Source organism: Cupressus sempervirens, chromosome 5, assembly GCF_028749045.1.
Source record: "Cupressus sempervirens isolate cs-2001-9-10 chromosome 5, ASM2874904v1, whole genome shotgun sequence".
NCBI lineage: Eukaryota > Viridiplantae > Streptophyta > Pinopsida > Cupressales > Cupressaceae > Cupressus > Cupressus sempervirens.
The window spans coordinates 496,518,694-496,530,601 of NC_143122.1; positions in this window are offsets into that span (position 1 = coordinate 496,518,694).

Sequence of the window (11,908 nt, forward strand, 5' to 3'; positions counted from 1 at the left end):
TTGGACCGCATAGACACAAAGAAAGTTACTATCATGGGACTTGTAAGTACTATCTATGTAATATTTAAACTAATTACTTCCAATTAATAACTCCAATATACAATATACCATTTTATTAATAAGCTCTTTTGCTAAGTCGACTATTTTTTTCATTATGATGATGTTTTTATATATATTCTTTGTCACAAGGTGACATGGTCAATCCATCAGATGACAGAGGCATGGATGTTGCCTCCACCCCTTCTTCAACGTAGGTAAACCTTTTGTATAAAAATTGGTGTAATTGTAATTTTACAAAATGTCATATTATTATATTATTTTTAGTAAGGTTTTGGACTTGTTTTGATTGTTTTAATGATATTTTTGTCACAATTTGATTGTTAGGGAAAGGGAAAAGAACCAATTACACAAGAGAAATTTGTTGATGATATGGCAGCCACAATGTTATGCGATGATGACATCGTATATACCATTGACCCTATAAGCATGTGTTAAAAGATCCTAAAAAACATCAATCTAAAAATTCTTGCACTTGTGATGGATCCACATCCAACCAAAGAGAAAGAGGTGGCAAGAAAAAACTTGTGTCAAAGAGCACATTGTCTGGAAGTAAGCAACAATGAATCTTTAGCTAGTACAATAGTTCAATAAAGCTTTGTGTTTTATACAAGTTTATGGATCATTAACCAAGACATGTATGTGTTACAACATTTTTTGAGACCTCACTGAATTGTTCACTTGAAAAGGGTACCCGTGCAACTCCTACAAGTATGTGATTTAAATTTTCAACCATTAGAATGAACATAATCAAAATCACCATGTACCATGCTTCTCTATTGTAGTCCATTAATAGTCAAAATTGAACCATTATTTTCGTCATGATTATTATTGACAATTTCATATTACTATTGTCATATTTTTCCAATATATATTTTAAAAAGATAATACATTGTATATATGATTATTTCTTAGGTCCTGGTGATGTGCATATACCTCCTTCAACAAGGTCATCTAGCACTCTAAGATTTCTGACTACAAGATCGACAATAAGGAGCATGCAAACATCCATGCCTGTTGCAACTAGAGCTAATAAATCCTTATTTTGCTACATTTTGTTATGTGTTAAATATGATTTGATTCATACTTTCTTGTTCATTTTATCATAATATGTCATTGATTAACTTTGTGTAGTGGCATGTACACCTTCTCATGATGATAGAACAAATACAAGTACTGGTGATTATTTACCATCCTTTCCTAGGGTAGATCAAGTTACTTCTACTAGATCGTTGGAGGCATCATTGTTGATGGCTGAGAAAGATATGATTCCCTTAAAATTTCCTAAGCTTTTGGGTACTTGAAAATTGTAATTATTTAGGGTGTAATTGTAGTTTACTTATTCATAACTCATTTTTGACTAATGATCCCATGATGATTTTGTAGGAAACAATCTTTTTTATGAAACTTTTTTAATTTAACATTGAAGATATTTGGGCCCACATTATGTAAAAGGTACGAAACTTCATATAATTGGTAGAGTATTTTTTCGTTCATCCATTTGTTGTAATGTTTTCAAGGTACGTAGCTTAAACTAATTTTTTAATCTAAAAATTTTGTTTTTTGTTAAAAGGTGGAATGATCAAGGCCTTGAATTAAAAGATCAAATCATACAATCTTTGCAGGATCTGTTTGGTCAAAATATTTTTAACAGAGTTGAAATTCTTAAAATAGTTTGCAAACATTTAAAGATTGTGAGAGACCAATACAGAAGGGCTTCAAAGGTCAACCCAAAGTATGAACATCCTCCTATGGTTCTAGAGGTGGAGTGGAATGAAATTATTGAAGATGCAAAAGAGATAAGACTAAAAGATAAAGAAATTAAACCACCACCTGACAAAAATAGGTATGTGGTAGTATTAATGTAATTATGCACAAAGTAGTGATCTTTATATTTATATAATCTAACATGTTCCTAACATATTTCAAAGTTTACATATATAGGTTGGAGGATACATCAAAGGCTACACAAGCTAGAAAAGATAAGATTGGTCAACACCATCTTGGCTCATATATGAAAATTCATTCACAACTTGTAAGTAGTAGTAAATGAAATTTTGTATCAATTTTTTTTTATAAAGTTACAAATAAGAAACACATTCAATATTGATGATATTATGAAAAAAATGCAGGGCATTGAGTTTAATCTAGCACCCACATAAGAGGACAAAAAAATTGGCTTCAAGCAAGGCTATAAAGTAGTTGTTGCTCACCACCACACAGTTTCTAGTGGCCAAAGAGATGTAGAAGATTCTAGTGCATCGCATCAGCCATAGGTAAATATGCCTAATGAATAATAACTAAAATTGAGAACTTCATGAGAAATAATCTATTGATGTTAATTTTGAACAATGATAACAATGTGCATGCCATTTCACTGTAGCCTTCTATTCCTGGCACATATTCTACTCATGACAAAGGTGTAGATCCTACACATGATGAAGTCCCTAATGTGCATCACAGTGATAGAGGTATATATTCTATTTCTATTGAAAATTAATTATGTAATTATTAATAAAATCTAACATCTTAAATTCCAATAGGTATAATCTTTATGTGATAATTTTTGAGAATATTGAACATCATGGTGATAGAGTTGGGTGTGATGTTAGTGTTGAGCATGATGAGGTTGGGACTAAACACAATGTGATAGTAGATGATGTGGCACTATCAGGTAAAGAAAAATATTTTTTATGTTCTTTAGATAAATGATAAACTAATAACATTTAAAAAAAAAAAAAAATTAAACCCATTTATTTCTTATTGCAGGGGCTCATCAGCCTTGTGCTCACAAAATGAAGAGGAAGCATCATGTCATAAGATTAGATTCACAAGAGCTAGAGGAGAATGCCAAAGATAGTAATGATGTCCCTATTAGTCTTTATCTTTGACAAACATCAAAGAAAAAAAACCTTGTTTGATGATGAATGTGTTGATAATTTTTTTATAAATGTTGCTTATTAATGAATTTTATATCATGACATTGAATGTTGCTATATGATTATTATTGACATTACAATCATGTTTTTTATTAGTGACATACACTTATTCTAAGTATCTACCAAGCACATTGTACAGTTAACAGTGTTAACCAAGCATTTTAGCATCTACCGAGTTCTACAGTTGCTACGAAGTCCAAGGGATAGTATTCAGTTTGTGTTGGGAAGTTACTACCAAGGTGTTGATTAGTAGTATAAATCAAGCATCTCAGTGTATGTTGAGTTTATCAATGCAAATTGAGTTGTGCAGTGCTTACTGAGTTCATAGTTCATGTGATGTGAGTCTAGTGTTAACCAAGCCACTCAGTGTTAACCAAGTTACTCAATTTATACCAAGCTTGTAGTGATAGCATTGACTGAGCTATGCAGTATGAATCAAGTGATTTAGTTTATATTTTGAGTTTTACAATATTCATCGAGTCACCAGTGTAGATTGAGTTCAAGACTACTTGGAAGTGATCAGTATGGACCAAGCTTCTACGTCTACTGAGTGCATGACATGTTGAGCATTAACAGTGGATGTCGAGTATCAAAACCTCATTGAGCCAGTTTTCAAAACCTGAGTTCCTGCAGTTGGGTTGACTTTGTGGTTTTTGTGTAAACTTGTATTGTGGCTGACTTTGTAAATTTTAAATTGTATTGTATACCTGTAACATATTGTATCACATCCAATGTATGATATGGAAGTAATATAATAATAAAAAAATAGTAGAAGAGTGAATTACAAAGGCTACAATAGTATAAGGAGCAGAAAAGATTTATCTATCACAGCAATGTGGTTACTATACTCAAAGGAATCTGATTTAGCAAACCAAGTTGTAGATCAAAGATAAGCTACTATTTCATCCTAACAGGTGGATCAGTCAAATTCTTTCACAAGGTAGACTTAATAGTCTTATGTAAATCTCTTTACCAAGTGCATACTTTATTGTACATTTGTAATTCCTTTTGTAGGGTGGACCTAGTAGTCCTTATTGCTCCTAATAGGGTAGATCATTAGAAGTGATCATTGTAAGTCTTAATAGGCCAACTTTATACTAAAGTACTAAAGCTTGTGGGTATCATCCCCACCCCAATTTTACTTTCTATTTGAAAGGTTTCTAGGTCACCAAATTGTGTGTCAAAGTGTTATGAATGCTTTAATGTTTTTAGTTTCTCATGCATGCAATTAGATCAAAATACTCATAAAAGATTAATTTCTAATTAAGGATTAAGTTTTATTGGTTATTGATTCACCCCTCCCCTCTCAGTAACTTAGCCTATCATAATATTTCTAAAAATTGGTATTAGAGCTTTGTAGTTATTAGGAAAGAAGTTCAACAGCTTGAGCAAAGATCATAGGCTATGGAGGTATTCAGACTGGACAATGCTATTGACAATGAGAAACTAGACTTGAAATTGGCTATTGGACAACTCAAGAAAGCAAAAGAGCAACTCTGGCAATCTAGATGAATGACCAACTCTACATTGAAGAAAGAATTGAAGACATCCATTCAAGAAATTTAGATGAGGCTGATGAAGCAATCAAAGAACTATTTGAAAAGAGTAGTACTCTTCAAGAAGAAGTAAGAAAACTAAAGAGAGAGAAAGAAATTTAGTCAATAAGATTGTGTGAAGTCATGGAAGAGAAAAATAAGATGAAAGAAGAGATAGAAGGAAAGAACAATGAAATTTAGCACCTATCCCTTTAATAGACATACTTGATTGATCAGCTCACCAATGCAAATGAAGAAATCATGAATCTAAAATCAAAGAATGAAAGATTGCTGAATGATCTAAACACTGAAAGGAAAACCAATGAAGATGATAAGATCTCAAGAAGACATGAATCAATTGAATGAAAAAAGCCATTACAAAAAAAAGGGAAAACTGAGAATTGGATATATAGAAGAAAGTGAATCATCAAAGCAAGGAGCTCAAAAGAATCAAAGACCTACTTGTAGTCACTATGGTAAGATAGGCCATACATGAAACAAATCTTGGAGCAATGGGAAAGGTGAATTCAATGGAAAGTGTTACAATTACAATCAGCATGGTCATAGGGAAAATGAATGCAAAGAGAAACCTAAGTTTGAAGGCAAATGTCATAAATGTAGGCACAAATCCTCAAAATGCAAAACTTAGATATTGAACCTAGTTGAACAGATTGTGAAAGTTATATTTGGTTGGGACTATAACGCTTGGTGCAGATGTCACTGCTATGGAGAATTTGGACACATTGGAATAAATTGTGTAAAACATCACATGAGGAAAAGACACACTACGATAAGATGTTTCATTGTACAAAACTTTGTCATATTGCTAAGAACTATATGAATATTGGAAGAATTGAAGATGGAAAGAAGGAAAAAATTGATAACATCAAAAAGCAGATGAGACAACAATGGGTTCCAAAATTTTCTGAGAATACAAGTTTGAGCAATGATGATAATTTCACTCAAGAATTGGTTGACTGCACCATTTCCACTTGATCTCTCATAGGAGAACTGGAACTAGGATTCTAATGATATCTCACATCAGTTCCAGTTAGTCGAATGAAAGATCCAAATCAGCATTCAAGATGTAAAGGGATCGCCGAGTAAAAGATACAAAGGGATCATCAAGTAAAAGATGCAAATAATTATCAAGTATGGTTAGGTTGCAGACCTTACCAAGTGAGGTTGGCTTGTAAGACCCTTCCAAGCAAGGTCAGGAGCTACTATATGTGTTGTGTGGTTACCGAGTCATGGAAGACTCTACCAAGCATTCAATGCAAGTGAAGTGGATGAAAGTCTATCATTTGAGTGAACAATTGTACCAGACATTTATGGTGAAATTTAATGAAAAAGGGAGAAATCAAAATCATTTCTCACTTTGAATTTTTGAAAGCTATCTATGTAAGGTGATCCCTAGAGTATTCAAGCGATTTGAGCGAATTATTATTAAAGATTTTTGTATTATCTAAAACCCTATCAAGTGAAGATGGCATCCACAAGTAGTAAATCTAAGAAAGGTTCAGACATGTTATTTTGAGGTGTGGAGTGGAAGGCACTAGATTTTAAGCTATGTCTGCCATTGCAAAAACCCTAGATCCGAGCAGAGTGTAGTCACAAATTCCACCAAAGGTATTATTGATCAATGATATTCATTCACATTTTAAATGTGTTATTCAAGATATTGGAACATTGGAGATGGATGAATCATTGAAGGAATTATGCATTAATGGTGTGTTGAAACTAGAACATCAACATCTTGAAACTAAAGGTTTAACTCACATTCTGCATATGCCACAAGATTTTCAAATAAAATGGATAAGATATATTCTTAGTCATGTGCACAATGGTTAGCTATGGTTGGAACAACCTATTTTGATAACCAAGAAGATGATCCATAGGATCACTGGTCTTCCTATGTTGACAAAAGAGAAAATGACCAAAACCCTAAGTCAGGTAGACCTAGAAAAGAAAACCCTTGCCGAGTAGGATGGAAGGGGAATGAAGATCAGCTATGGCATATACATGGAATTCAAGTTTGGGGTACATGTCATCACTCAAAAGATTTATAGCTTGATAAGACTAAACAACATGTCATGTGAAGCAGTGTATTTAGCATACAAAGTGGTCAAGAATAACCTATCACTTGATCTTGCCAAGTTGATGTTGAACTAGTTCAACAAGAACATGGAGAGTATAAGAACTTCCGAGAACAATCATTGTAAGTTTGGTTCACTTTTGACTTGTATATTTTTCTATGTACAAAATTTCTTCCCATCTAAAGGTGCATGAGGAAGGATGTACCTATTCTTTATTAGATCAATAAGTATATAGCTGAAATGGGAGAGAACTATGTAAGTATTATGGACAACTACTTTGATGCATTCAAAGAGAAGATGAATAATAGATTCAAGATTCCCAAGAAGCTAGTTGATGATTGCAAAGATGTTGTTTGTTTCATGGTTGATAGTGACAAAGTATATATTTAGGGAGTTAGATCAAGGACAGTATGGGTAAAACATCTTGGTTATGAAGTAAACATAGATGAAACCAAGGACATTATTGAGGCATTTATTAATGAGCCTATTGACCCTAAAGCTACATACTTTGGTACTTTTTATGAGGCAAAGGCTAAAATTGAACTTGAAATCAAACTCCCTTAGGTAGTCAACAAAGGGAAGAAGAGAATTGCCAGATTGAAAACCAGTTCCACTCTTCTATTGACTGAAGGAAAAGGGGATGATATTGAGGATGAAGAAGAAGAAGATGAAGAGAAACTAGAGGATGAAGAGACACTAAAGAATAAAGGTAAGGTAATTATTACCAAGCTTGCCAAGACATCTACTTTTGTGTTTACAAGAAGGTCATGTAGGAAGAAAGTGGATAAAAAAGGAGGAGTTGTAATCTTCAAGAGGCCTCCACCTACTTTTGAGGAAAGGATGAAAGATTTAGAATCAAGATCTGGCATAAAAAATTTCAAGGTATTGAAGTATGAGACTAGGACTATAGAGGAGAAAAATAAAATAGAGGACTTGATAATATCTAAAATGGGTAAATGGAAGTATTCTCCAAACCAACTTGCTTAGCAAATTCCTAATATTCTAATGGAGAAGATCAAGCCAAGATGAGAGAATACCATGAAAACTACAATAGACATATATGAGCAGATCCTAAGGTAACTCATGCCAAGTTTGGACAATAAGGAGGTAAAATAATCTCTGAAGAAAAAATGAAGAAAAGCTTACTTTGAGATTCAACACTTGTCTTGTGTGGTTGAAAGACACTGAACATGTAGTGAAGAATGCTACAAACACATGGAAGAACATTTATATTCTTCACAAGACAACTAATTTTTTGGTTAGTGTTAGTGACAAAATGAAGACGATGATGGACAAGAAAAAATATGAGGAAATTGATAATGAAGAAGTTACATATTTTGACAATATAGATGATGAGGAAGAAGAATAGGGACATGAAGCTACTGAGGAAGATTTACCAGATGCTCAAGATACTAAGGAGACTAACCTAGAGAAAATTGCTATAGCTGTCATAGCCTCACTTTCTCATTATCCAAGAAAAACACTAAAAACAACAAGCTTGAAGAAAGCTTTAGTAGGATTGATTGTGACTAACACTGAAAGTGCAAGAACTCAATCAATCTTTGCACTTGTCTAGCTCAGCACCACATTAACTGAAGTGATAAGCACTTCATCTAACAAGTAGCCAACACTTCCCTTTACATAAGTTTTGGTAAATCTATGTATTTCTATCATAGCTATTTTGGCAATAAGTGCAATATCTATAGCTAGTCCTACTATTTCTACAATTGTTTCCATTCCTGTTATGTAATTGATAAGTACAAAGATAGTTGAGACCAAGTCTCAACTGAGCATAAAATTTTTGGGTAAAGGAAAAGATGAGAAGGAAGACATAGATCTTCATGAGGAGATTGTAATTCCAAATTGGGACATCTCAAATCTTAATCCTGATCAGATGCATGTTTTTGGAGAAATTCTTCAGAAGAAAGCCAAGAAATAGAGGCTTAGACAAGAAAGGAACAAGGAATTCCAAATAATAGAAGATGCAAAGAATATCCTTGCAGAAGCACTAAATACAGAGGTTGATACTTCTCAACCAATTTTGAACTAGTTAGCAGAGGTAGTTGAAAAATTCAATGATGATTTGAATGGACAAGAGAAATTGTTGCAGAGAGCTGAGAAGAAGTTTGAGAATAAAGTTTTGAAATTTATTGCTCAACAAATTGCTATCCATCAAGTAGAATTATCTACTATTCTAGGCTCACTAGAGACCTCTTAAAATAATGTGTCTTCACTATTTGGTAAACTCTATGATATCTCAAAATTTTCAAATGAAATAAAAGATAAACTGTCAAAGATTGATGAAGATCTAAAGGCAAGTGCACAACAGTTACAACTTGACTTGAGCTATAGCTTTTCCCATTACAACAAGATCAAATTCCTAACTGATATGCAAGTAGAACTAATAAGAGAAGAGGCAAGAATAAGAGCTACATTGATAGATATACAGGGTAGGATTCTACCCAACATGGATGCATTGCAGAAACACATTGCACATGCTAAAACATTCATCCATGACAACTTCTCCATTGTAGACCACATGATAGAATTGTCAGCAAAAGTGAAAATTGCATTGCACACATGCAAGGTGTTGTAAGAGAATTGGGACAAGATATTGGCATTAATTTTGAAGGTACATTTAGATTTCTTGTCACATTTTTGCATTACTATATAATGTATATAGCATACATCTTTGGCATTAATGTTAAAAAGAGGGAGAAGATGTACAAAAAAGAGGAGAAGATGTATATATCAGATGTGAAATGATGTATAGTATACTATATATTATGTATGGGGGAGCATTATAATATTATTCATATATAGATACTCAGAGGTACATCTCTTACAAAACCAATTTTGAAAAATCTTAGAAACAATATACTCTACCGAGTCAGAGACATAAGGTGATGATAAAAGATATTCTTGAACATCTTGAATTCAATTTTGACTGATAAGTGTTTTTATCACTAATGCCAAAGGGGGAGATTGTTGACATTATAGTCATGTTTTTGATAAGATAAACAGGTTTTAAGGGATCTTGAAACCCATAAGTTTTACAATACATTATAGTCATGTTTGTTATTAGTGACATACACTTATTCAAATTGTAAGTATCTACCAAGCACATTGTATAGTTTATAGTGTTAATCAAGTATTTTAGTATCTACCAAGTTCTACAATTCCTACCAAGTCCAAGGGATAGTATTTAGTTTGTGTTGAGCAATTACTACCAAGGTGTTGATTTGTAGTATAAACCGAGCATCCTAGTGTATGCAAAGGTTATCAGTGCAAAACAATTCATCTAGTACTTATCAAGTTCATAGTTGATGTGATGTAAGTCTAGTGTTAAACAAGCCACTCAATATTAACCAAGTGACTTAGTTTATATTGAGCTCATTGAAGTCATAGTATTGACTGAGCTATGCAATATGGATCAAGTGATTTAGTTTATATGTTGAGTTTCACAGTATTCACCAAGTCACCATTGCAGATTGAGTTCAAGACTACTTGGAAGTGATCAGTATGGGTTGATCTTCTACATCTACCAATTGCATGATGATGTTGAGCATTGACAATAGATGTCGAGTATCAAAACCTCACCAAGCCAGTCTTTAGAACCTAAGTTCTTGCAGTTGGGCCAACTTTGTGGTTTTTGTCTAAACTTGTATTGTGGCTGAATTTGTAATTTGTAAATTGGATTGGTATACATGTAACGTATTGTAACACATCCAATGTATGATATGGAAGTAATATGATAAGTAGAAAAGAGCAGAAGATAAAATTACAAAGACTACAACAATATAAGGAGTAGCAAAGATTTATCTATCATAGCAAGATGATTACTATACTCAAAGGAATCTCATTCAACAAACCAAGTTGTAGATTAGAGATCAACTACTATTTCATCCTAACAGGTGCATCAGTTAAATCCTTTCACAAGGTAGATTTAACAGTCTATGTAAATCTCTTTACTAAGTGCATACTTCATTGTATGTTTGTAAATCCTTTTGCAAGGTGGACGTAGCAGTCCTTATTACTTCTAATAGGGCAGATCATCAGAAGTGATCATTGTAAGCCTTAACAAATCAACTTTATACTATAGTACTAAAGCTTGTGGGTATCATCCCCACCCCAGTTTTACTTTCTATTTGGAAGGTTTCTGGGTCACCAAATTTTGTGTCAAAGTGTTATGAATGCTTTAATATTTTCAATTTCTCATGCATGCAACTAGATTAGAATACTCATAAAGGATTAATTGTTAATTAAGGATTAAGTTTTATTGGTTACTAATTCACCCCTCCCTCTTAGTAATTTAGCCTATCATAATATTTCCAACAATTATAATGATTGATGTGCTCATGAATTATTGATGAATGCTTATACGTATTAATGAATTGTATGTCCTGTTAATGAATGTTATGTGATTATAATGACTGTTGTGTTCATGAATTATTGATGAATTTTTATATGTATTAATGAATTATATGTCATGTTAGTGAATGTTATCTATATTAGCATGAATGTTGATGTTATGGGGGAATATTGCAGAACATTGTTTGTCATTGATGACAACATAGAAATTTTTTTATATAAGATTGACAGAGCAGCTAACTGAGATTTGTGTATTAAGGACATTACATTGCACATCTACTTATGTGTAGCTACCAACATTTACTACAGTATGTATTTGACATGTGAGAAGTGTGTAGAACCTGATTCAACATTGTATGAAAGATATTTGATGATTTACAAAGAATCGCAAGAAAACATAGCATTGAAAAAATTATTTCTATTGTATGACCATTATAGAGCATTGTATTTGGAATTAAGGGTTGCACAATTAATTAGAGGTAGCACACTAACTATTGATGATGTCAGCAAGTGTATAGGTATAGAAGCTACACTTGTGAAAGTTTGGGTATAACTGTGAGCCAACAACATTAATTAAATATGTATTTTATTTAATTAATGTATGGTAAAGTATGGAGCCGACTCAACAAATTAATATTGAGTGTGATATAAAGGAAAGATGTTTTTCAAGTTTTAGAGATGATCATTGAGATCAAGAAGTAGAGAAGGCTTGTGAATTGTGAAGTAAAGGAGCAAAGTAATCTGCTAATGTGTGTAAGTGACCTTAAGGGTTATCGTTAATGGATATAGAGTTCTAGATCTGATTGCATGATCTGAAGGTGAAGAAGTCTGACATACTAGAAAAAGAAAGAAGAAAAATATTTTCACATAACTATTATTCTAAAGGAATAGTACCAAGATTAATTGGACA